This window comes from Solanum verrucosum, unplaced genomic scaffold (genome assembly GCF_900185275.1).
Source record: "Solanum verrucosum unplaced genomic scaffold, falcon-dt-bn FXZP01000075.1, whole genome shotgun sequence".
In the NCBI taxonomy this organism is placed as follows: Eukaryota; Viridiplantae; Streptophyta; class Magnoliopsida; order Solanales; family Solanaceae; genus Solanum; species Solanum verrucosum.
Genome location: NW_026020211.1, coordinates 711,068 through 738,557, shown reverse-complemented (window position 1 = coordinate 738,557; position 27,490 = coordinate 711,068). Strand labels below are relative to the sequence as shown.

Genomic DNA, 27,490 nt, shown 5'->3' with positions numbered 1-27,490 from the left:
ATTTTCAGCATTTAGAAATTTTCTATAACTACCTCAAGTCATTTATGACTTGCTGGAACTAACAGGTTAGTCACCAGACAGTTCGTTTGATTTTTTTTGTAAGTTTCTTATTATAGAGCTTTTAAAATTTAGATGTTTGACTTCAGTCAAGTTTTGATAAACGACCTCAGAATGCTATTGTAATGGTTTTGTTAGCTTCGAAACGTCGATTTTGGCCTAGTTAGACCTTTGATTTGGGTCCCTAGGTTTCTGAGCTCATTATGAGGTATCTTGTGGCTTTTTGCTAAAAATAGAGTATGGGATGTGGAACCCACTTTTCATTGAAACAATCTTCATCGAAAGTTTTGATATATTTGTTGAGTCCAGAATATCAAATTTGGTTGGATTGCATAGTTCATTTTTGTTCACAGGGTTTGAACAAATCCTAAGCTCTCCCGTTGGGGCATTTATCAATTCTAAGTTGAGATGGTGTAACCTTTGCTAGTGCACCATGCTTTACTCTTTGCATCCGCGCGCTTGGATCCCTGTTTGCGAAGGCCAATGCAATTAGATTTCGTGATCTCATGCTTGGCGCCACGTTCGTGAAAGTTAGTTTCTTGGTCTTCTCTTTCATGATCATTGACCATCATGATCGCGATAAAAGGTCAGTGGATCAGGTCAAGGATTGACCATTGCGATCACGACCCGTGGGGCCCTACGATCACGATGAGTAAGTGTCAACTCTATTAATTGTTGGTTCAACGACTTCATCTCATTCCTCTTGAATTTCCCTTTATTAAAGCTGATTGTGAGCTCATTTTTTAGAGAAAATCAGTAAGTGTTGTTGGGAATTGATGGGGCATTGGTTGGGGTTATGTTATGGGTCGGTTGTATTGTGTTTGTGTTGTAAGTTCTTATCGAATTCCTTCTTTTCGATTCTTTGGTGGTGTGTTTTTGAGCTAGCTTCTTGTAGGATATTTTAAGCCTTGTTTAGGCTTTATTGTACATATCTATGGGGCATAAGTTCCTTGAGCTTGTGCGTACCTATTGGTGGAGTCAACTTATGATTCTTATGTGTGGTCTCACGGGCTCATTTTTTACCCGATTTTGGGCTCGAGATTCTTTATGGTGATATGTGTATCGATTCGCTCATGTTGACGTGTACATCACCAAATTGATAGTGTGACATCATTTGGAGGCTGCTGGGAAAGGTAAAGCCCTGTTGTAGTGAATTTAGAGCACACATGATCGACTTTGAGGTAGGCTACAACTTATTGATCCTAGACTCAGCTCGTTGATTATTTTAGTATAATGAATTGCTAGTTTTTTGGGCTGGGTTAGCTAGTATAATTCTTTTTGATATCCCTATTGCTTTATCAGACTTATATCAGGTTTATTTGGGTACCGTATTACATATTCTTGCCTCTATTAATGATTATGCTCTTGTGATTTATGTATGGGTTAGGATTGCCTTGTTGTTTCTTAGCCTTAGCCTAGGTTTGGCTAGTGCGTGCGTTAGATTTTAGCCTTGATGGCTCGTGCGGTTCATTTATGGGTTAGATATGACCATTCATGTTGGACTTTTAACTTTAGAAACCATTTTCTATATCAATATTGGCTACTTGTGGTTTTCTGGGTGCTTAATCTTGTCTTAGGTGATTGTCCCTATTTTTGTGTGACTAGATCTTTCTGATGTTAGATTTTGGGAAGGATCGTCTTTTATGTGGTGGCCTTCTGTTGTAAGATCTTGGGAGGTACTAACTATTCCGATGTAAGGTTTTGGGAGAAGCTAGGTTCTTAGTGTTATTCTGATGTAAGATTCTAGAGTCGACTAGTTGTTCCAATGTAAGATTTCAAGAGATGCTTAGTCTTGTTGTGACTTTCCGATGTAAGATTCTTAGAAAAACTAGTTATTTCGATGTAAGATTTTGAGAAGAATCTAGGTTCGTATGGTACCCCGATGTCAGATTCCAGGAATGACTGGCTTTCTGATGTAAGAATTTGGAAGAGGCTGGCCTTTGTTGTACCAATCCTGATGTAAAATTCTAGGATGAGTTATACCTTCTTCGTGACTATTTCGATGTTAGATTCTGGGTAGTCCTTTCTGGAGTTTATGGTAGATGTTTTTGGTTGTTCTTAGTACTGTTTTTTCTTAATATTAGCGCTCATGTGTACTCGTCGGGTTTATAGGGGTCTAGTCATGTTTATTTCCTCTATCTCGTCTCTTATGTGCACCTTCTAAGATTATGCAGGTCCAATTAAGTTTTCTTTAACTTAGATTTCTTGAATTCGATCTTAGACTCTCCTTATGCGACAAGATTATTTTACGACTATTGTTCTCTTATATCTGACTTACTTATCGTTTTACTTACTCGCATTTTATGATGTTTTTGAAATCTCGAGCTCGGTCGACCTATGATGCTTCTGTGTACCTATTGTTTTGGTACTCATACTACACTCTGCATCTTTTTTCCTTATGAAGATCCAAATTCTAGTCGACCGCGTTGATCCTCGTGTGTATCATATATCATATCTCATGTTCCTATTTATAGTATGTGAAAATTTTACAAACAACTAGTAGTTGAAACATAATGAGCCTCCTTAGCTATATTTTTCCTAATTACGTAACGTAGTTATAGTTTATATAACTATGCATGACTGTGTTTGTATACCTCGTTAGATTTTTTTAATACAAATTGGACTCTTAATTTAATTAATGAACTATATGGGAATTACGATTATTAAATGAAAAACAATCCCACAAATCACGTCTATTGTATGTTATTAGAGTTTCTTACCAAATTGGATTGTTGAAGCTTAAGACTTCCTCCTTGAAATGAAGAACTTCATTCACTAGGTTTCATGAGGTCGAAAAAGCTTTAAAAATCAAGAAAATTCTTTTGATTTTGTAATGTCCCATTTCTTGTAAATTTGCTTTTAATTATGGAATAACCATTTTGTCCTTCTCTTTAGTATTTTCATACTTACTTTGTGTTTCGAAAATGATTGGTGTGGTCACCGATGTGATCATAGGTGTTTTTTGGTGATTTGACCCCTCTTGAGTTGAGAATTCATGACAGAGTTGACGTTGGTCAATATTTTGAGTTTTAAGCATCGATAGGAATTCCATTAGATCCATAGCATTTGGAATGTCGAGTTTAAGCAAGTTAGGTGATTGGTAAGGTTTCCGAGGTCTTAGGTTGAGTTTTGGGTATTTGAGTGAGAAGTTGAGTTTTAAGCCATAAGAGTAGTCTGGGAGGGTAATTCCATTATTTGACCTCTATTCGAAAATATGATGATTATATTGAGTCCAAAATGTCAAATTTAGTGGGGTAGCCTGCAAAATTTATTTATATCGGACCCCAAATAATTTCCAACGGTCCGGTCTAAGACTTGAATTTAGGCCTTTTTCTTGATTTTCTGCTATCTGCTGCAAAGGGGACCACGATCGCGGGTCCCCTAGCATGTTCGCAGAGAGAAGAGTGTGTGTGAGGCGCGAACATGGATGATCTAGTGCGTTCGCGGAGTGTCAAGGGGTTATAGAGGTGCGATCGCAGAATTGGGCCTATGCGGAGGCCACAATCAAGTGAAGGTTCTGCTTTTGCGGAGCCATAATTAATGGCCTGGCAAGGAAACCTTCCCCTTTTTCTCATTTGCTTCATTTTTACTCATTTGGGAGCTTCTGGGAGGAGATTTTTTGGGGTTTCTTGAGGAGATTCATTTGGGTAAGTGCCTTCATCAATTCCTTATGGAATTCTTCAAGTTTTATCTTCCGCAAACATCTTTAAATCACGATTTCAATGTGGATTTTTGGGGGTTTTCCCTTAAGTTTGAAAAATGGTATTTTCATGATTTGGAACTTGAATCTTACTTGTTATTAATGGATTTTCAATTTCGAACTCCTCTTGACTTGTAGAATTTGATTTTCAGCAAAAAATAATAATATGATTTAACCCTTTCGATTTTTAAAGTGATTTTTGAACTATTTTATCCCCAGTTTCTAATCTTATCAATATGAGTATCATTGAGCTCTTTTTGATGAACTATATACATTCTTTATAGTTGAGAATTGTTTCGGTGATTGTGTGGTTGAGGAAATGCTCTGATAGAGTTGTTCGAGTGAAGTTTCAGCCTTCGAGGTAAGTTGGCTATCCTTCTTTTAGACTTAGATGAGTAATTAACCTCTTGGAAGTCAATTGTGAAATGAGTAATAGCATGAATCTTAGAAATTGGCAGGTGTTGACTTCATTGTTTAGTTCGTATGTTGCCCATTTGTGGTGTTTAGCCCGTGTAGAGGCTTGTGTGATACCTCTGAAAATCGTAATATTAGAATAATTGCCCGAGCGAGGGGTTGTGTGACCTATAATTATTTTGACATTGAGATGCCCGAGTTGTGGGGCTTGAGTTGATTTTTGAACATCTTAAAATAAAAGAAATGCTTTCTAAGTGGTAAAGACTGATTTCAAATGGTTCCCTCCATTGTCCCTATCATTTGAGGAAGTATTTCATGACTTGTTGAATTTAAGAACTTAATACTATTTTAAATCCATGATGAATTGATTATTCCTTTGTGCTATATTTCTTGTGATGCATTCATCCTCATGCAATGTAGCATTGATCATGGAAATATGAGAAAGTGGAGAAATACTATCTTTTCGAGAAAGAAAATGTTACACCTTACTTATATTCTTGACCACGAGTTAGATGGCAAGTTGATGAGATATTGATATTTTGAGATTGGTATATAGACTGCGAGTCCCCCATGGGTCCTTGTCTGAAAACTAAATGCTCGGCAAGGTGTATACGACAGGTTGTGCGACGACCTTGGTTCCACCATATCATTTCATCATTCATTACATTGCATTTGGCCAACTTTGTCGTGTTATATGCCTTGATTATTTGTATCCTTTTGTGTTTACTTTATTCACGTTGTTATTATATAAACTGGCGGCACTGATGACAGAGTGAGACTTTTCTGCGTGCATGTGGAAGCATTTCATAGTTTATTTCTTAAGTCTATTTAGTTGTGTATACTCAGTCAGTCTAACCTACTGATTACATGTGATTTGTACTCACCCCTACTTTTGTTATCCCTTTGATGCAGTACCTAGTCAGGTTGATCATCGTAGCAGTTGATTGGTTCGAGCGGCTTTTCCTCTTTCAGAGTTGTGGTGCTTTTTGAATCGTCATTGGTCTCCATCTATCATTAACAGTCTTTAACTTTATTTTCAAAGACTTGAGAAGTATATCAGAATTATTAGTTGCTCTTTATACTTATGCTACTAGGTTTTGGGAACTTCTTTGTTATCTTCTTATTGTTGTGGCCTGACGTTCTTTCTAGAGTCTCGTATGTGTTTTTCTTTTGGCTTACACATCATTTTAGGATTCTCGAGATGTGTCCCAGCATGACCTCGACATTTGGATCATGACAGATTTCTTCATGCATTATACAACAAGTATTCAGTTCATACTTCCTAATTATACAAATCAAAGAAAAAAAATTTAGTTCCAAATCACGAACTCAAAAAGTTGATTTCTCACAGATTTATTTGTTAGATCTTCTTTTAAAATTCAGTTTGTATTTGTGATACTTTATTAAATTGTATGTGTATTGATTGATTACTAGATGTATATCGAAGAACAATTTTGATTTGTATTTGAATGGATTGATTACTAGAATTTTGATGATTTGTATAATTTATGAAAGAATCATTTTGATTTGTATTTGTATAGGTTGATTAATGGATATGTATCAGAAAATTGTTTGATTTATATTTGTATCGATTGATTATTGGATATATATTGACGATCTATTTTGATTTGTATTTATATAGACTGATTACTTAAGTTATAATGATATGTATAATTTAAACAACTAATGAATTATATCCCTATATTTCTTATATTTTGATACAAAAGGCAAATATACAATCTCTAGTTGTTGATTATGCCAACAAATCATCACTAAAATATCTCAATATATCATAATATTTATATACAATTTACACAACACACTCCTACTGATTTCACAAAGGCATTTAACAATTACGTTTTGTCCACCAAATTTATCAGATCTATCACTTCACAAACTATAGCACAATTTATTAATTTGGGAAGGAAAAAAGGTGAAAAAAAAGAGAGAAGAAGAAGATTAAAGCCGTGGGGAAGGGGAGAAAGAAAGAAATGAGGGATTGGGTCAGTGGGAAAGAATGGCGAGGGTGATGATAGAAAGAGGAAAAGAAATGGAGGGGGTGGGGAAGAGAGGAAAGAAGTGAAAATTAATATTTAGTCATTTTTTTGGTCTTTTTATTTTATTTTTCTTTTTTAAAAAAAATTATTTTTGGTCTAAAATTTTGTGTTACTCTCTTTTTGTGCGTGAAATCATGCATTTGGTTCCATATCAACAATTAAGTTGTCACATAAGCTTGGTCAATGATCAAAGCGACTTAATATGTTGAGTTTTATTGAGTTTAAGTGTTTAGTTGACAAATAGTTAAGTAGAATGGTTCATAATACAAACTCATACAAGTACAAGGGTCCACCAGACCATTCCGCCAAATTGTTAAGCCTAAGTTCTCAAATCATAAGAGGAAATACACAACCAATGTCAAAATGAATCTTGGTGCCTATTGGCTTGGAAGGCTAAGAAAATGCTTTGATTTCTTTAAGGGAGATACTTTCGGATCATACAATAAATTGTCTGGGCATTTATATTGTAACAACCTTACCTGTATTTATGGTTGAGCTATTCGTAAAAGAAATCGTGTGAAAAAACTTCTGGAGTAGTAAGTTGAAAATTCCTGGCTAGACTAAGCTTGGAATAAATTTGAACAAGATAAAGTCTAGAGAAATCCATGGAAAGGATTGGGTAAAATTGTAACACCCCGGATTCAAAATAGAGGGAATAGCATGTTAGAACCTCAAGGTGCCACCTCACAAGGACCAACCATGATGTATCCATGGAAGAGCACCCTGAAAACTGTTTGATGTAGTAGCCCTGCTAGGACCCACGCCCAGTGGATGGGTCCACGGCCCGTGTCTAGGGGTCTCTTGGATGGCAAAAAAATCTCAGAATCCACCCACGCTTGACCAGGACGGACTGTAGGTCCATCCACGGTCTGTCAGTGGGGTCTCGTGGATCAAGTTTTGGCCAGTTATGTTGAGGGCATAATGGGACTTTTTGGAATCATATAGACTTAAGTGGTGTCATTTTACCCTAGACTAGACCACCTATATCAGTGCTTTAGACCCCTAAATTAAGTCATTTAAGTCATTCTCTCAACTCACCAAAATAATTGGGTTCCTCTCTCAAATAATTCTCTCTCTAGAAATTTGAAAAAGAAGAGGAGGTTCAAGCTAGATCAAGTCAAGTTTCCATTCTTTCAAGCTTTGTGGGCTTTGTAATCAAGGTATGATGGTTTATTTATCCATGGAATCCTTTAATCCATGGAGCCCCATGATTTCCCTAATTTAGAAGAAGAATTCCCTTAGTCAAATTAGGGTTTCTTCTAATGTTATGGGTTATGATCTAATTGAGTGGATTACGGTTGTTTATGATGACATGTTTTTAGTATGATTGTACATGTATTGCCAAATCTATTATTCTAAGATGAATTTTATATAGATAGGTTTTATGCCATCAAAGGGGAAATCAAGGATTTAGATGTAATCTTCTAGGATTGATGAATCATGACTAGTAGTGCTTAAGATTGAGCCTATATGATGATATATGATTAAAATTGCTTAAGAATGAAGCATGTGATTAGAATGTCTTAAGATCTAGGCATATGTGATGATCATGAGAAGTATTTCTTTGAGAGTAAGGCTTATAGTTATGAATGTTGATCAATAGAGCAACATTCGCATACATACATGCATTATAATTGAGCAATTACTAACATACATCACACCAACATAAAATCACAACTATCACCTACATCGAAACCAAGCTTGAATCCTCCTAAGAAACTTGATTCTTCCTTTTTCGATTTCTTTCTGCTTGTTGTAGGTCTATAAATAATTAATATAACATGAGGATCAATAAACGAAGTCTAATTATCCAGATTATAACAAACCTAATAACCCAAGACCAAACTTAAGATCCTAAGGTGCAGCTAGGGCTTTTTCCCACCATCCAATTCAGTTTAAAAACCATCCCCAATAGTAATTAACCAAGAATCTAAGTTCTACGGATCAAAAAATGGATTAGGGGAGTAAATACCTTACCTTTAGTGCTAGAAGAGGTAGAAAAATGTCAAGAAATTTCCCTAGTTCGTCCCTTGGCTCTCAAGAACAAAAATTGTAGAAGAATAACATTTTTGGGGTTTGTTTCCGATTTAAGTTGTGACTGGCCCGCTATGGCGGCCCCTAACCCCCATAACAGCCCTGCCCTGGCGGCTCGCACAGAGACAGAAAGTTTGAATTAAAGTCTCAAACCCTCATTTCACAACACACCTTCAACTCATGACATTCAGAAACTACCCGTTCACGCTAAGATAAGTTTCAGGAGTTCTACTCTCCCGAATTCAATTCCATCAAGTCGTACGGGTTCCTTAACATATTAGCTATCTACTCATGTAACCAAATCTATTATCAGATCTGTCATTCACTACCAAATATTCCTAGACCTCACTGACTCCGATTTCATAGTCTAGGAATTCTCAAGTTACTACCAAAAAGTTTCCTGGCCCAAATTTTTTCCCTGTTGGCTTTTCTATAATGACGGGAACATGTCGTTACAATAGATACCAATTTACCCATCATTCGTTCCCGAGTGACAAACTAGGAACAACAAGCGAAAGTGAGAGTTGAGTAGTACCTGAATTGACAAACAACTAGGGATACTTGTCTCGCATGTCCTTCTCGGTTGCCCAAGTAGCTTCCTCAACTGGAAGATGCTTCCATTGAACTTTCACAGACTTAATCTCTTTGGTCCTCAGCTTACGAACGTCACGATCAAGAATTGCAATCAGTTTCTCCTCATACTGGAGGTCTTTGTCTAACAAAATTGAGTCACATTTTATGATGTATTCCCCATCACCATGATATCTATTCAAAATGGACAAATGAAATACTAGATGAACTCACAATAAGCTAGGTGGTAAAGCCAATCTATAAGCCACTAGCCCTACACAGTCAAGAACCTCAAAGGGACCAATGTATCGTAGATTTAGCTTGCCTTTCTTGCCAAATCTCATCACCAATTTCATAGGTGACACCTTAAGAAGGACTTTCTCACCAGTCTGAAATGCCATGTCTCTTACCTTATAGTCTGCATACTTTTTATGTCTACTCTAGGCTGCTAAAAGCTTAGCTTGAATACTCCTCACTTTATCCTGAGCATTTTTCACTAAATCAACCCCCAAGGTTTCACATCTCCAGCCTCAAACCATCCTATGGGTGATCTACATCCTCTTCCATAAAGTGTTTCAAATGGAGCCATATCAGTGCTGGAGTGGTAACTGTTATTATAAGAGAACTCACACAAAGGTAGGAACTTATCCCAATGTCCTCCAAAGTCAATCACGCATGCCCTCAACATGTCCTCTAACACTTGGATAGTCCTCTCGACTGCCCATCCGTCTATGGATGGAAAGTTGTACTAAAAGTGAGTTGTGTGCCCAATTTATCATATATTTTCCTCCAAAACTTGGATGTGAACTGCGTACCACGATCTGAGATGATAGAAAGGGGAACCCCGTGCAACCTTACTATCTCATTTACATACACCTTAGTCAATTGTCACGCATTATAGTTTACTTTAACCGGAATGAAGTGGGTTGACTTAGTCAATCTGGCAGCCACTACCCAAATAGAATCAAATTTTCCCAAAGTCTTGGGAAGACCAACCAGAAAAATCCATAGCTATTCTTTCCCACTTCCATTCCGGAATTGGCATTCTCTGAAGCAAGCTTGTCGGCCTTTGATGTTCATACTTTACTTGCTGACAGTTTTGGCACTTAGCCACAAACTCCGCTATGTCTTCATTCATGCCAAGCCACTAATAAAGTCGCTTCAAATCTCGGTACATCTAAGTCACACCCGGATGGATAGAATACCGCAAACTATGAGATTCTATCAATAATTTTTGAATTGAGTCATCTACTCGAGGAACACAAATTCTTCCTTTAAAATTAAGCACACCTCCCGCATCAAGAACCATATCTTGTGCCTTACCAGACACTATCTTCTTCCTAAGCTCATTCAAGTTCTCATTCTCAAATTGCTTGGCCTTCATCTCCTTAAGAAAGGTGGCCCTTACCTTAATGCTAGCTAATACCCAACCTCTCTCTGAGATGCCCAACTGCATGAACTTAGATTCTAAGGTTTGAATTTTCTTAGCCAAAGGTCGCCTGGATACACTCAAGCAAGCTAGACTACCCATACTCACCGTTTTTCGTCTTATGTGGCTGCCACTACATTAGCCTTACCCGGACGATACTGGATGGTCACATCATAATCCTTGAGTAACTCCATCCACCTTCGTTGTCTCAGATTTAGATCATTTTGAGTGAATACATGTTGTAGACTACGATGATCAGTAAATACCTCACACTTAACACCATAAAGATAATACCGTCAGATCTTAAGATCAAACACTACCGCTACCAACTCTAAATCATGTGTTGGGTAATTCCTCTCATGCGCCTTCAACTGCCGCGATGCATAAGCTATGACATTTTCTTCCTGCATCAACAGAACACCCAAACTCAAATGTGAAGCGTTAAAATAAACAATAAAATATTTACCTTCAACCGGTAGTGATAGAATAGGTGTTGTGGTTAGAAGAGTCTTGAGCTTTTGAAAGCTCTTCTCACATTTTTCAGTCTATTCAAAAGGTAACTCATTTTTGGTCAAACTTGTCAAATGTGTGGCAGTAGAAGCAAAGTTCTTCACAAAGCAACGATAATAACTAGCGAGCCCCACAAAACTCCTAACTTCAGTCATAGAGCTAGGACGAACCCAATTCTTAATCACTTCAATATTTTGGAGATCTACCATTACCCCACCCTTTGAAACTACATGCCCCAAGATGGCAACCGAAGTCAACCAAAATTCACACTTAGAAAATTTTGCATACAACTTTTGTTTCCCAAGAACACCCAGGATAATACGAAGATGGTCGGCATGCTCTTCCTCACTTTTCAAATAGACCAAAATGTCATCAATAAATACTATCACAAACTAATCAAGAAAGGGTTTGAACACACCATTCATTAAACTCATGAAAGCTGCAGGCGCATTGGTCAACCCAAACGACATAACTAGAAATTCATAGTGCACATAGCGGGTCCTAAATGCCATTTTTGGTATATCCTCGGGACTAATTTTTAACTGATGGTAACCAGACCATAAATCAATCTTAGAGAAAACATATGCGCCCTACAACTGGTCAAACAAATCATCTATTTGAGGCAATGGATACTTATTCTGAATGGTGACCCTATTCAATTATCGATAGTCTATGCACATCCTCATACTACTATCTTTGTTCTTAACAAACAAGTAGGGGCACCGCACGGGGAAGCACTAGGGAAAATAAAGCCTTTATCAAGAAGTTCTTGGATTTGAGCCTTAAGTTTTCTCAATTTTTTCGGGGTCATGAGATACGAAGGGATGGAAATGGGGTGGGTACTAGGTTCCAAATCAATGCAGAAATCTATATCTCTATCCAAAGGCATACCAGGAAAATCAGTAGGAAACACTTCTCTAAATTCTGACACCACAGGAATAGACTCAATAGGGGGAAACTCAACCTCAATATCCCGAATCTGAGCCAAATAAGCCAAAAAATCCTGCCCTACCAGTTTCCTAGCCCGAATGGAGGAGATGATCTTAGTTGGCTTGGGCTTGTACACCTCTTCCCACTCTAACTGTTTCCTACCCGGAATTTCTAGAGTCACAAACTTAGTGTTACAATTTAACACAACATAATAGGGGGACAACCAAGTCATACCTAAGATTATATAAAAGTCAGTCATATCCAAAATCACCAAATCAGCCCAAGTTCCAAATCCCATAAACATAACAGAACAAGCATGATAAACATGGGTGACTATGACAGACTCTCCAACGGGGGTAGAAACATGGATGAGGCATCAAGTATATCACAAAACATATCAAATTCTGAGGTAAATCGCACGAACACATAAGAATAAGTAGAACCCGGATCAAATAACACATTAGCCATCCAGTCACATACAAGAATAATACTTGTGATCACTACGTCAAAAGACTCTGCCTCGCTCTTACCTAGAAAGGTGTAACATTGAGCCTATCATCTTGATGGGCAACTTACCTGCCTGGTTGCGTCGTACCTCTACCTGCGTTACCATTTCCCTTACCTCAACAGCCTCGCTGATTTCCTCCTCGCCCACGGGTACTACTGCCTTAGTCTGCTGCTGCGTAGAATCCAACATGCGTGGGTAGGGACAATCTATCCTCATATGCCTAAGTTCTCCACAATTATAACAAGTGTGATCAAAAGATGGTCTGTTTCCCGACGAAGGTGTGACTCCCTAGATATCCTGAATCAAATTCTGAGGTGGAGTTCTCGAGTAATTACCTGTAGACGTGGCATAACAGACTTAATTGGTCAGGTTGCAAGTGTCGGCCTCCCTGAACCTCTAGAGTAGGAACCCTAAAAGTTACATGTGTTCTTAGCTTTCTCAGCCAACGCCTTGGCCTGCTTATCGTGCCTCACTCCTTCCACTTTCTTTATGAAATTTGTTACCTCATTGAATTTTTTTCCTACAGAATTCATGTGCACAGACAATACCTATAACTTAGAATTCAGTCCCTTAACGAACATACATATCCTCTCTTCCTCAATAGTCACTAATTGCATAGCATATCTAGACAAAGCATGGAACTAAGCCTCATAAGCAGCCACAGACATACCACTTTGCTCCAAAGCAATGAACTCATCCTTTTTATGATCTCTCAAAGTCCGGGGTACATACTTCTCCAAAAACAGAGCATGAAACTGAGTCCAAGTAAGTGGGGGTAAAGTTGACAATCTGCACTCTACATAAGCTCTCCACCACTGGTTAGCCTCATCTTGAAGCTGAAAATTCGCAAACTCTACTCCATGATAATGGACAATACCCAACTTATGTAGCCTCTCATAAAAATCTAAGATGAACCCATAGGCGTCCTCACTCTCAGAACCATGGAATACCGGAGGCTTTAGTTTCAGAAAGTTCGTCAACATTTCGTATTCATTACCAGTCATTATAGAACCCAAAAAAGTATGGAAAAATGCATCAGTACCTACAGTTCCACCCACCTTGGGGACAATGATAGCAATAGGGGGTTGGCGGGAGTTTATGTTTCTTGAATTGTGGGAAGAACTCCAGGACCAACCAATCCTTTCAGGAACGATATAATTTGTTGAGCTAACACTGGGTCTAAGGAAGGAATACTTGTAGTCTCAGCCTGCACCTTATCCTCTTGTCCAACATAGTTATCATTCTCAACCTCAACATTCTCATCTATCTCTTCATGATGCGAAAAAGGATTCTCATTTCTGGGAGCATTCTTAACCGACTCTCTACCCTTGGTGAATGTTACTCTTCCTCTACCCCTGCCCCTTGCTCGCCCTCTACCCCTGCCTCGACCGCGACCTATCGCTGCGGATTCCTCAGTTGGCTCGTTGACAGGAAATGCGGGCCTGACACCATTGAACCTAGTGTAACCATCTACGGACATAAGAGTGAAGGAGATTGGATACCAATTTGGATCACCAGTTACCAATTGGATCAAGTTATTGCATAAAAGGAGACATAAGAAAACATAGAGATTTTCTAAAGTCATATAGCCTCTCGAAGAAAAGTACAGACGTCTCTTTATCATTCCACAAGACTCTACTAAACTCATTTTAGTACATCTAGATCAACGAACCTGGGACCTGATACCAACTTTGTTACGACCCACACCGTCGTAATTGACACCAACACTAACCCTCCGGTGGGAGAACCATTACTACTAATTAGCTAACTCAACAACTACACATTTAAAGATACGAAAGCAGGTTTAAATGTAAGAAGTAAAGTAGAGTTCCTATAAACTCCAAAAGTCTAGCAATGGCTATCAAAACATTGTGGAAATATTCCCTAGAACCTGAAAGTCAATGTACCAAAACTCTAACAAAGAACCATAAGTCTAAAGAAAAAGGGGTTCAACCCCGAAAGCTAAAACAACTAATCATCTAGAGTAGTAATGTAAGTCAGAATAAGAGGGACTGAGAAAAAAGAGAACTCATGGAAGCCTGGAAGAACTGGCTCACGCTTGAATTCGATAGATCACTGATCTTCTAAATGAGGTCTGTCAGTAGCCACCTAAAGATGCCATGTACTCAACAAAGAAAGAGTAAGTGCAGTGTCAATACACAACTACAGTGTACTGACAGGATCACGCAGCTATTCCAATAAGTGAAACATATACAAGTAATTATAACATAATAAAATAGGCATTCACCGAACATATATAATATTAGTCATCATTTTAGGATCAATTTACAATTTCATATATCAATAATACATTTATATGACAAGTTAATTGTCCTCTCATGGAACCCATACCCAAACTGTTAGTGTGCCGGATTGCGACACCCGTTCCAAGTTAGTTTGTCGGATCATGACACCCATTCCAATATGTATGTCGGTACATGACATCTGATCCAAGCTAGTGTGTCGGAACGTGACACCGGTTTCATTCAACAAGCTAAAATCACAATCACAATGTACATTCTTATAATCATACAATCAAGTATTGATTCATGGCATACAATCATTCGTTCATATTTATTTACGATTAATGTGATCAATAGTGCAACATTCACAGACATACATGCAATATAATGGAGCAATTACTAACATACATCACACCAACATAAAATTACAACCATCACCTACCTCGAAACCAAGCTTCAATCCTTCTAAGAAACTTGATTCTTCCTTTTTCGATTTCTTTCCGCTTGTTGTAGGTCTACAAATAATTAATATAACGCGAGGATCAAGAAACGAAGGTATATTTATCCGAATTATAATAAACCTAATAACCCAAGACCAAACCCATGATCCTAAGGTGTAGCTAAGGCATTTTCCCACCATCCAATTCAGTTAAAAAACCATCCTAAATAGTAATTAACCAAGAATCTAAGTTCTACGGATCAAAAAATGGATTAGAGGAGTAAAAACATTACCTTTAGTGCTAGGAGTGGTGGAAAACTATCAACAACTTGCCCTGGTTCGTCCCTTGGCTCTCAAGAACAAAAATTGCAGAATGATAACGTTTTTGGGGTTTATTTCCGACTTAAGTCGCGACTGACCCGCTATGGCAGCACCCAACCTGCCACAACGACCCTGCATTGGCGGGATAATTCCCGCCCTGGAAGCTTTCATGGAGACAGAGATTCAGAATTAATGTCTCAAACCCCCCATTTCATACCACATTTTTAACTCATGACACTCAAAAACTACATGTTCATGTTAAGATCAGTTTCGGGAGTTCTACTCACCCGAATTCGATTTCGTAAAGTTGTATGGGTTTCTTAACGTCTTAGCTATCTACTGGTGTAACCAAATCTATTATCAGATCTCTCATTCGTTACCATATCTTCCTAGACCTCACTGGCTCCGATTTCTTTCAAATCTGGACTAGGCTAGGAACTCTCAAGTAACTACCAAAAAGTTTTCCGGCCTAAAAATTTTCCCCGTTGGTTTTTCTATAACGACAAGAACAAGTCGATACAGTGAATCATGTATGATAATGGTAGATTAATAGATAGAATTATTGTGGAAGGACTTTACCCACATGATCTACCTTATGTATGTATGAGTGAATAATGTGAAAGATTTTCTAACATTGAATGATTCTAGGTTGAAAGTTTGCTCACCTAAAATTAATCAAAGTATGTATGAATTATAATATGTTGAAGTTGTGATATGAGATCCCTTCATGAATAGCTTGACTTGGTAAGACAAGACCATGCATGGTAGCTTGAGATAGTAGAACTCATGGATAGCCTTGGATTGAGAAATCGTACCCTTCCAAAGGTTAGATTGAACTAGCATGAGAGGATGCTTGCATGATAGCTTGACTTGGTGAGGCCACACCATTTCATGATAGCTTGGATTGAGCAATAGTACCTTTCTTTGAGTAGCTTGGACTTGCATGACTGTATGGTTTCTGTGATAGCTTGGTCTAGCATAATGAGGTGCTTTTCCTTGGTAGCCTTGAATTGGTAAATCATAACCATTCTTGAGTGATGATATGTCTTCGACTAGTAAAGAGGTACTCTTCCATAAATAGTAAAGAATAGCTAATGAAGGACTAGTCTCTAATCAAACAAGCATGTTATGATGAAATAAGACTACTTCAAAGAAGTCTAGTAAGTATGTTTTAATATGAGATTTGCTTGTTATGATGATATAGTAGCTTGGATTGTTGCTTGAGTTGCCTTTCTTGATATGTATGACTATAGGTGGATGACCTATGTGTTGAGTAAGAACAAGTTGAGGGTAGTTGAGAAGTGTTCCTCATATAGTATAATGATTTATGTGCATTGCATATGCTTATGACTTATGTTGTTATCTCTTATGCTTATGGTATATGTCTTATGTTGACCAATGCCTATGTTATGCTTATGTTGATGATTTATGCTAGTCATCATATTTAGTACATTTTTGTACTAACGCATACTCTTGCCTACATTCTTACCAAGTGTAAGGTCCGACGATATTAACTTCCATCCCCGTTGTTAGGTTCATAGTAAAGCAAGGAGTGAAGATTTGTTGAGTCCTCATAGCATTGAGGATTTGACCACCTTTCATTTATGTCTTTATTTTATGTTTAGAAATACTGTATGGGATGTGTCCCTAAGACTATTCAAGTATTAGATGGTTTGAGACAAGTGTTAAAGATTCCACTTCGTTTTATGATAGACTTTGATATTATTGAAAAATGTTTTAAATTTCCGCACCATTTTCTATTACTCTATGTTATGATATGCTAATAGGCTTGTATGAGGTCTTTCGGGGTCTTGTATGCCTTGTTACATCTAGGGGGTACTCATGGGTCGTGACAAACTTGGTATCAGAGCACAAGATTTAGAATGGTTCTAGGATGTTTCAAGCCACGTCTAGTAGAGTCTTGTTCATAAGTGTGAAGTGTGCCACATTTATGAATGAGAGGCTACGAGATGCTTAGGAAACTTCACTTATTCATTACCCTAAGTCGTTCCATAGAGTTTAACTTTATAAGGTCTTTCTCCTAATCCTTACCCAATGGTCTACATGATATAGCTACTACAAGGGCTGATGTTAGAAGGAATGAGAAAGACAATGAGGATCAAGAAGTTCCTCCCCAAGCTCCTCCACAAGCCCCAATTGACCCTTTGGTTGAGGATGTGACTAATGCAGAGTTTAGGTTCGCTTTTCAAGTGTTGGCTCAAGCCATGACGACCCAATTCAATAAGGGCAGTGTGTATGCTTAGATAGCAAGGTCATTGAGTGTTCCTAATGTTCATGATTTGAGTTTACTTGAGTGTTCCTAATGGTCATTGTTGTGCGTTGAGGTTTACTCAATTGTCAAAATATGATCCATCTTTAGTGGTCGACTCTAGGTCAAGAATGAGTAAATTTGTGTCAGGAGTGTTCGATTTAGTGGTGAAAGAATGTCGTACCGTCATGCTCATTGGTGACATGGATATTGCTCATCTTATGACTCATGCCCAACAGATTGAAGAGGAGAAACTTAAAGGGAGAGCTAGGGAGAAAAAGAGGTCTAGAAATGATGATGGTAATTCTTCTCATAAAAGATCTGATGGGCATGGTCATCCTAAGTATCGACAAAGGTTTTCCAGGCAAGATTCCTCCAATGCTCCTAAGTATAGTAAAGATAGGGTGTCTAACCTTAAACAGTAAGGAATTAGTAGTGAATCCCTATGGCCTACTTGTGGTAGATGTGGAAAGAGACATGAGGGTAGGTGTTTGGACGGAATGGAAGGTTGTTTTAGTTGTGGTGAAAGTGGCCACAAGATTAAGAATTGTCCACAAATGCAGGCTAAGGGGAGAGAGGGTAAGCAAGTTGCTCCTAGTGGTTCGGATGGGAATGCTCCAAAGAAAAATAGGTTTTATGCTCTCCAAGCTATAGGTGAACAAGAGTGTCATCTGGATGTAACTATCGATATTATTTTATGCTTTATTAGATTTCGATATTGCTTTGTCTTTTGTGACTTGATATGCTAGACTTTGATGTTGTCTTTAGTATAAATGGGTTGCATTGTTGTTATGTTTTATTGATAGTAGAACCTGATATGGTCATTATGAGTTTTGGGTATGTTGAAAGGATTTGATGAATAGGGTGTTTAGATAATACATAGAGATGCTCAAATTATTAAACTCCTACAGATGGTAGTAGTATAGTTCACCATGGATTAAAATCATCTTGTGTGATGAATGTGAAAGCTTAGTGATGTTTTGAACTGACCTTAGAATTGAAAGAAGCGGCGCTTAGAAATTCTGTTTAGGCTTCCTCCCAAGGGGTAGATAGTATGCTTAGATAGCAAGGTCATTGAGTGTTCCTAATGTTCATGATTTGAGTTTACTTTAATTCATCACCTTTGAAAGGTATAATGAGTTTGGGAAGTTTCGTCCTTGATTTGTAGGCCCATATGAGATCTTAGACCGGCAAGTTAAGAAATTAAGAAGTGAGGAAGTTGCTTCCGTGAAAGTTATAGGAAGGAGTCTTTTAGTTGAGGGTGCTACGTGGGAAGCCGAGGCCAATAAGATGTCCAAATATCCTTATCTTTTTTCCTTCTACTCCTCATTTAGCTTGAGATGATAAGTTCTTCATGTTTGTTCTTTGTGTGAAGTCATGTGTGTTTTAGATGTTTTCATGATTTCCTTATGTTGTGCATGTTCATGAAAAACTTGTGTTTTGAAAGAAAAATGAGTTTGCATGATTGATTTTCCTAATGTTGTAGTGCATTGAGTATGAGTTGCCTATAGACTTCATGAGATGAGTTGTGAAACATGTCTTAGCTTGGAGTTAATATATTCCTCCTTGGATGTATGTTATGAGTATAGATTGCATATAGGCTCCATGAGATTGTGTTGAGCATGCTTTTAGCTTGGAGATGATAGTTCCTCCTTGAACATGAGAAATATTAAGATTTCATGCATTTTGGGTTGCTAGATGTAGTTCCTACCTCCCATGTGGTGCATTGAGCATGTTTATCTTGGAGTGATGATTCATACTTGGTGGTGTGCATTTAGATGAGTTGCATGTATGATGGGTTGCTTGCCTTGAGTCGTTTTCCTTAAGAAGTGCCTAGAACGTCATTCGAGAATGAATGATCCCAAGGGGGAGATAATGTAACACCCTGGATTCAAAATAGAGGGAATAGCATGTTAGAACCTCAAGGTGCCACCTCACAAGGACTAACCATGAGTCCATGGAAGAGCACCCTGAAAATTTGCCTGAAGTAGTAGCCACACCAGGACCCATGCCCCGTGTATGGGTCCACGGTCCATGGCTAGGGGTCTTGTGGATGGCAAAAAAATCTCTGAATCCACCCACGCTTGACCAGGATGGATATAGGTCCATTCACGGTCCGTCAGTGGGGTCTCGTGGGTAGAGTTTTGGGCAGTTATGTTGAGGGCATAATGGGACTTCCCAAAATTAATTAAACTTAAGTGGTGTAGTTTTACCCTAGCTTAGACCACATATATAAGTGCTTTAGACCCTTAAATTAAGTCATTTAAGTCATTCTCTCAACTCACCAAAACAATTGGGTTCCTCTCTCAAATAACTCTCTCTCTAGAAATTTGAAGAAGAAGAAGAGGGTTCAAGCTAGGTCAAGTCAAGTCTCCATTCTTCCAAGCTTTGTGGGATTTGTAATCAAGGTATGATAGTTTATTCATTCATGGAATCCTTTCATCTATGGAGCCCCATAAAGAAGAATTTCCCAAGTCAAAGTAGGGTTTCATCTAATGTTATGGGTTATGATCCAATTGAGTGGATTATGGTTGTTTATGATTGTTTATGATGGAATTGCATGTTTTTAGTATGATTGTACATGTATAAATGCCTAACCTATGATTCTAAGATGAATTTGATATAGATAGGTTTTATGCCATGAAAGGGAAATTGAGGATTTAGATGTAATCTTCTAGGATTGATGAATCATGACTAGTAGTGCTTGAGATTGAGCCTATATGATGATATATGATTAGAATTGCTTAAGAATGAAACATGTTATTAGAATGTCTTAAGATCTAGGCATATGTGATGATCATGAGAAGTGTTGCTTCGAGAGTAAGGCTTGTAGTTATGAATGTTGAATTGAGAGGGTTTGAGAGTAAAGCTAATATGATGAATTATGAATGTTAAGGCTTTGAGAGTGAAACATGTATGATAATGGTAGATTAATAGATAGAATTGTTGTGGAAGGACTTTACCCACATGATCTACCTTATGTATATATGAATGAATAATGTTAAAGGTTTTCACACATTGAATGATTCTAGATTGAAATGTTTGCTTACCTAAAATGAATCAAAACATGTATGAATTATAATATGTTGAAGTTATGAAAAGACCATGCATGGTAGCTTGAGATAGTAAACCTCATGGATAGCCTTGGATTGAGAAATCGTACCCTTCCAAAGGTTAGATTGAACTAGCATGAGAGGATGCTTGGATGATAGCTTGACTTGGTGAGGCCACACAATTTTATGATAGCTTGGATTGGGCAATAGTACCCTTTCTTGAGTAGTTTAGACTTGCATGAGCGTATGCTTTCCATGATAGCTTGGTCTATCATAATGAGGTGTTTTTCCTTGGTAACCTTGAATTGGTAAATCATAACCATTCATGAGTGATGATATGTCTTCGACTAGTAAAGAGGTACTCTTCCATGAATTGTAAAGACTAGATAATGAAGGACTAGTCCCTAATCAAAAAAGCATGTTATGATGAAATAAAACTACTTCAAGGAAGTATAGTAAGTATGTTTTAATATGATATTTGCTTGTTATGATGATATAGTAGCTTGGTTTGTTGCTTGAGTTGCCTTCCTTGATATGTATGACTATAGGTGGATGACATATGTGTTGAGTAAGAACAAGTTGAGGTTACTTGAGAAGTGTTCCTCTTATAGTATGATGATTTATGTGCATTGCATATGCTTATGACTTATGTTGTTATCTCTTATGTTTATGGTATATGTCTTATGTTAACTAATGCTTACGTTATGCTTATGTTGATGATTTGTGCTAGCCATCATATTTAATACATTTTTGTACTAACTCATACTCTTGCCTACATTCTTATTAAATGTAAGGTCTAGCGTTATTGACTTCCATCCCCGTGGCTAGGTTCATAGTAGAGCAAAGAGTGAAGATTTGATGAGTCCTCATAGCATCGAGGATTTGACCACCTTTCCTTTATGTGTTTCTTTTATGTTTAGAACTATTGTATGAGTTGTGTCCCTAAGACTATTCAAGTATTAGATGGTTTGAGACAAGTGTTAAAGACTTCCACTTCGTTTGATATTATTGAAAAATGTTATAAATTTCCGCACCATTTTCTATTACTTTATGTTAGGATATGCTAAGGGGCTTGTATGAGGCCTCTCGGGGTCTTGTATGCCTTGTTACATCTAGGGGTACCCCTGGGTCGTGACAAAATTACATTATTAAAGTTTATATTCCTTGTTGATAAGACGTTAAGGAGTCTGTAAGACTTTTCAGAAGTGAATTCGGGTAAGTAGAACTCCAGATATCGAACTTGACATCAAAGGGTTGGGTCGTGATACAGTTATTATCAGGGCCCTAGATTCGTTGATCTCATTGTACCAAAACAGGTCACATAGAGTCTTGTAAAATGATACAGAGACGTTTGTACTTTTTTTTCAAGAGGCTACAAGACTTCAGGAAATTATCTCCACTTTTCTTTTTTCGTGTTGTAACTTGATTTTAATTGGTAACTAGTGATTCAAATTGGTATCTGACTTCCTTCATTCTTTGTAAGCAGCTGATTGACACAAGACGTAATAAAGTGAGGGAACCATCTCCAACTACAGAACCGACAGTTTGAGGTTGAGAAAGGGGCAGGGGTAAAAGAAGGTGTCAGGGTAGAACTTAGGCAGCGGCTAGGCCAAGATCGACGACCCTCACCCTCACCCTCATGTTAAGGAAGATGTGGAAGTAGAGTATGAAGATGGTGTTGAACCTGAGATGGTAGCACATGTTGAGGGTGTCGGCCTTCCCTCTATGATTTCTGAGGTTGTTTAACAAGTGTTAGCCTTCCTGAGTGGTATAGCGGGTACTGAAGCCAGTCCCTAAGTACTCATCATATTGCTACCACTTCTCCCATAATGGATAAAGCTTCAAGTACTAATGTGTCTTCCGTCCAATACTAGGCCTTGTCATGATAAGGACTGAGCATGAGCTATTGACCAAGTTTCTAAAGCCGAAGCCTCTGTTGTTTCATGGTATCGAGAATGGGGATGCTTTTGAGCTCATCTTAGATTGTTATGAGAGGTTGCATAAGTTCGGTATTGTGTAGAAGCATGGAGTGAAGTTTGTTACTTTATTGTTGCAGAGGGATGCTAAGCTGTGTTGGAGGGCTCATGTGGAGTATGGTTTGTTTATTTTTCCTCCACTGACTTGGGCCTAGTTTCACACCCTATTCCTGAAGAAGCAAGTACCTCGTACCCTTAAATATCGAAAGAAGGACGATTTTCTAGCACTTGAGTAGGGCATTGTGCATGTTGCAGCCTATGAGGCTGAGTTTCATACTTTTTCTCACTATGCTACCTAACTATTGGGCACAAATGAGAGGATCTGTCTATTTGTAAAAGGTTTGAGCATTGAGTTATAAGTCCTATATATGCATATGACTTCTACAAGAAAGAGATTTAATGAAGTGACTAACTATGTAAAGAAGTCGGAGGGGGTTAGACAAGTTGAACAGGTTAAGGTGCTGGCCAGGAAATCCAAGAGTATGGGTAATTTCAATAATTCTTATTCTAGAGGTCCCAGTCAACACGTGTATTCGGCCGCCCTATTCAGTCAGGCCTACCAGCTTCTAGAAGTGGCCATTCAACATTATTCGGCTCCTAACAACCAATGAGCTTCTCATTCTTCTGTTAAAAAGTCATCTCTCAACTGAGGATGCATTAATTGCGGTAACTTGGTCCACTTTAAAAAGGAATGCCCTTTTAGACCAACATGTAATATGATACAACAACATATTTTAGTTGTAGACCCGATATGTGGGGATGGAAATGGTAAGGGATGCCCTCAAGGTGGGCGAAGTAATAACCAGGAAGTCTATGGGTCTAAAGTAACAGTAACGCGGGAAAGGGAGCATCGTAGTCAGCTAGACGTGTTGCCCAGACTGAGGATAGAGCTAAATTTTATGCCTTCCCGAGCAGATCTAAGGTTGAATTATCTGATGCAGTGATAATAAGTATTATTCTCATCTGTGACTGAATGACTTCTGTTTTATTTGATCCGAGATCCACATTTTCTTATGTAAATATTGAATTTGTCGTGGGTCTTGATTTTATTTGTGATACTCCTATTCATGTTTCCAACCCAGTTAGGGAGTCGGTAGTAGTAACATATGCATATCATTTATGCTTTGTGGTGTTTGCGAGTCTTTGTATTTGGGTAGATTTGGTTACTTTGGATAGGCCAAGATTTTGATGTAATCGTAAATTATGTGAGCTACTACATAGATTTTGATGTACTACTCCCATATCGAAAAGAGAGTGTCCCACTTGTCAAGATAAGGGCCATGATATCTGAGTTAAGGTCGATCCACTAGCTAATACCTATTAGAGAAAAATACTATGGTGGTGCGTAGTTCTAGGGCTTAGGGATTGCTACTAAAGATCCACATATGATAAACAAAAACCTTCATTCCAAAAGTCCACTCGATGCTAAGTATACTCCCAAACTAAACATGTATAAATCTAGAAATAGAAATAATTTATACTACTAAATTATACTGCTAATCTGATAAAATATTGAGTAGCTCATAAATTATGATAATTGAACACAATCTGAAAAGATATTTTTATCGAAAGCATTCAAATGATGATATCTGTATGAATTGAGAGATACTTTATTCGAAAACATCATAATTCATGGAAATCTGATAAATGAGACATGCATATGAAAATAACATAATTCTAATCATTTAAATACTTGCATGTTATTGGTTCATGAAAATATCATTGAAAATACAGAATTACAGTCAATTCATGCAATTTAAGATCAATAATGAAGAAGAAACTAAAATTCAATAAGAACCCATGAAAATTGCATAAACACTAGTTTTGGAAAATTGATAATTTGATAAATTGAGGTTTCTTTGGGAATCAATGGGTGAAGAGAAACCCATTGATGAAGTTCACACATACCTTGATCGAAACCTACCTTGAATCTTGGGTGGAAGACTTGAATCCCTTGTTCTTTCTTGAGGGAGAAGACTTGAGAGAGAAGAAATTTGATTTGGAAAAAATGAGAGTGAATGGGGAGGTTAGGTATTTAGAAATCAGTTATACCCACTTAGAATAGGCCAAAATGACATAATATAGGAATTAAAAGAGTGGAAAAGACTCGTTTAATCTTGACTTAAAACTGGCGGAGCACATTCACATAAGCCTTCCACTGTACAACTCTCCACGGTCCGTGAAGGTGCTCATGAACGGAACAAGGTTCTGAATGTTGAGGCCAATTTGCATGGGATCCTCTACAGGCCGTATAACACTCCATGGGCAGTACAAGTGCCCGTGAAGGATGTGATTTCTGAGTTCTGAGGTTTGGTTCACGGACCAGTGCACGACCTGTGAACTCACAAGTGAATGGGTCCGTACAAACCCCTCTTTATGTAACATTTTAGTTCTTTCTGATTTCCAAGGTTTGATCTAGGTTTAGAATTTTTTGGGGTATTACAAAATTCTAAATCAATGATTTTATATATCAAATACATAAACATAATATAAACGTATTATCATGTTATGCTTAGCTCGTTAAGAAAAAAATCTCAAACCGTTAAGAATCAATAATCTGATAATTAAAAAAATTAAATTGCTACTGAAATTGCTAAATTAATAACCCACTATCAATAAATTAATAACTTTTTTTTTATTCGGTTTCGAACAACCCTACTGTAGTGATTAATGAGCTTTGTTTATGGAAGATTATCTCTCTATAACTTTAATCCATTTTATGTTAGTTTCTTCTATGTATGTCGCTTAACCAAATAATATTAATATATATCATAATTGTTTTAGTATAACTTTCTATGTTATCTAATTTATCACCCTTATATTTTACAATTATTAATTTTTGCATGACACTCTGCTATTTCGATCCCAACATTCAACTTATTTCTTTTATATATTGATGACATTTTTATGTGTTTTTACATTAAAAGAAAAGAGTCAAAAATACTTCTGGACTATCCGAAAAGGTTTAAATATACTCCTCATTCACCTATTGAGCTAAAAGTACTCTTCAATCCACCTTTTTGGTCCACTATTACGATTAAAACTAACAACTTTTTTAAAAAAATTATTATTAATAATAATAATTACGTGACATCTTTCTATTGGATAAATTTAAATTTCAACCCATCATCAGAAAATCTCTTACCCACCCCGACTCATATCCACACTCCTTAACCCAAACCCAATCAATACAAGAGTTAGTAAAATATCCTTAGTATTAAATAATTGCATCAAGTAGTAGTAGTCAAATTTAAAGTTTCAAAACATTATTAATAATGTTAGTTTAGTAAAATATACATTTAATTAATTTTTTTAAGAGATATCATATCAAAAAAATCAAATAATATGAAATGCATGGAGTAAGAGAATGGAGAAAGACAAAACTGTAAGCATAAATACATATACACACTTAAAGCATATTGTATATTGAAATAACTGTCATAAAAATAATATCAAATTTTGTGAAAAATTCATAAAAAATATTATTCTACTTAGGGAAAAGGGTCAAAATGCCCTTTAACTATGTGAAATAAACAAAAATGTCCTTGCCGTCAATACTTTGGTTCAAAAATGCCCTTGCAGTCAATACTTTGGTCCAGAAATGCTCCTATAATTGCTAAATGGGTCAAAAATGCCCTTTTCCAAATAAATATATTATACACATCTTCTTCCTAATTAAAATATTATTAAAGAACCTTATTCTTGTTTTCTTTCTTTTAAACCACTTTAACAAATAAAAATGTAGGAAATAATTTGTTTCTTCTTAATCTCATTTTATCAATTAAAATAGAATAACTTCATGTATGTTTTCGACGGATTATATATGTCATTTATATAAGATCATAGTATATCCATCATTAATTTTATTTATATAACGATAACACATAATTATAATATATATATATTCTAAATTAAAGTAAGATAAACATTTACTAATTTTAAAATATATATTATTATAAAAATAATGTGTTAAAAAGAATATAAATAATATATTTATTTGTAGAATGAACATGTAACACATCGGACTTTGAAAAGGGCTAAAGAGGGGTTCGTGCAAGTCACCCATCAATTTTAAGTTTTTGGGTCAACTTTTAATGATCATATCTCTTAGCTCATAAAGAATTAGGTGGCCCGTGACCTATCAAATTAAAGGTCTTTGAGTCCTCTTTCCAACTCCACCAAGTTTGCTTAATTTTGAGATCGAAGTAAAAAGTTATGCCCATTTTAGTGAAGCCTCTCTTTTAAAGGCATCTCAATCATTTTTAGAGGGGTAGTTTGGTCTTTTCCCATCCCTTCTAATCCTTGCCACGTTTTTCATCACCCAATTAAGGGTCTAATCAGCTTTAAACCATTTTTTCACATTCTTTAACACTAAGAGGAATCAGAGTAAGGTTCCAAGAGGAGAAAAAACTAGGTTTCAAGCGTTCTTCAAGATTCCATTGATTTTCCCCAAGAACCTTTGTTCTTTTCAAGTATGTAAGGCTTCGTACATTGTTGTAATTATTCGTCCTCACACCCTACATCTCAATTTAGTCAAGAAATTGTTATATCTAAAGGATACATTTGTAGTTCTTGATATTGAGTTCAATTCTTTAACAATTGAGGCTTTTTTATTCTTTTGTTATGTGAATATTATTGTGTTGTTCATGATTAGTATCACATGAACCCTATTGATTTGATAAAGTTATATTTCCAACGGAATTGTATGAAAGTTTTCATGTTTTCGTGTTGAGTTTGAGAATTAAGAAGAGTTTAGGAGAAAATTTTCAATTCTAAACTAAGTTGGGGTCCTTATTTAAGCTTGAAAATTCGTTGGGGTGTTGGGGAAGGGCCTGGGGCGGTGCGCCAAGGCCTAACTTCTGAAGTTCGGGCCCTAGGGCGATGTGCCAATAGTGCACCAAGGCTTGACTTCTAAAGTTCAGACCCTGGGATGACGCGCCAGCAATGCGCCAAGGCCTAACTTCTAAAGTTCAGGCCCAG

General features: G+C 37.0%; 1 protein-coding gene across 1 annotated transcript in view; it reads right to left on the bottom strand.

Annotated features, from left to right (window-relative positions):
* Positions 1-595: 595 nt before the first annotated feature.
* Positions 596-27,490, bottom strand: part of LOC125830524 (uncharacterized) — a 338,210-nt gene continuing 311,315 nt past the window's right edge. The window contains exon 3 of the mRNA XM_049509717.1: positions 596-606. The gene's annotated coding sequence lies outside the window, so the exon portion shown is untranslated. The remainder of the gene's footprint in view (positions 607-27,490) is intronic.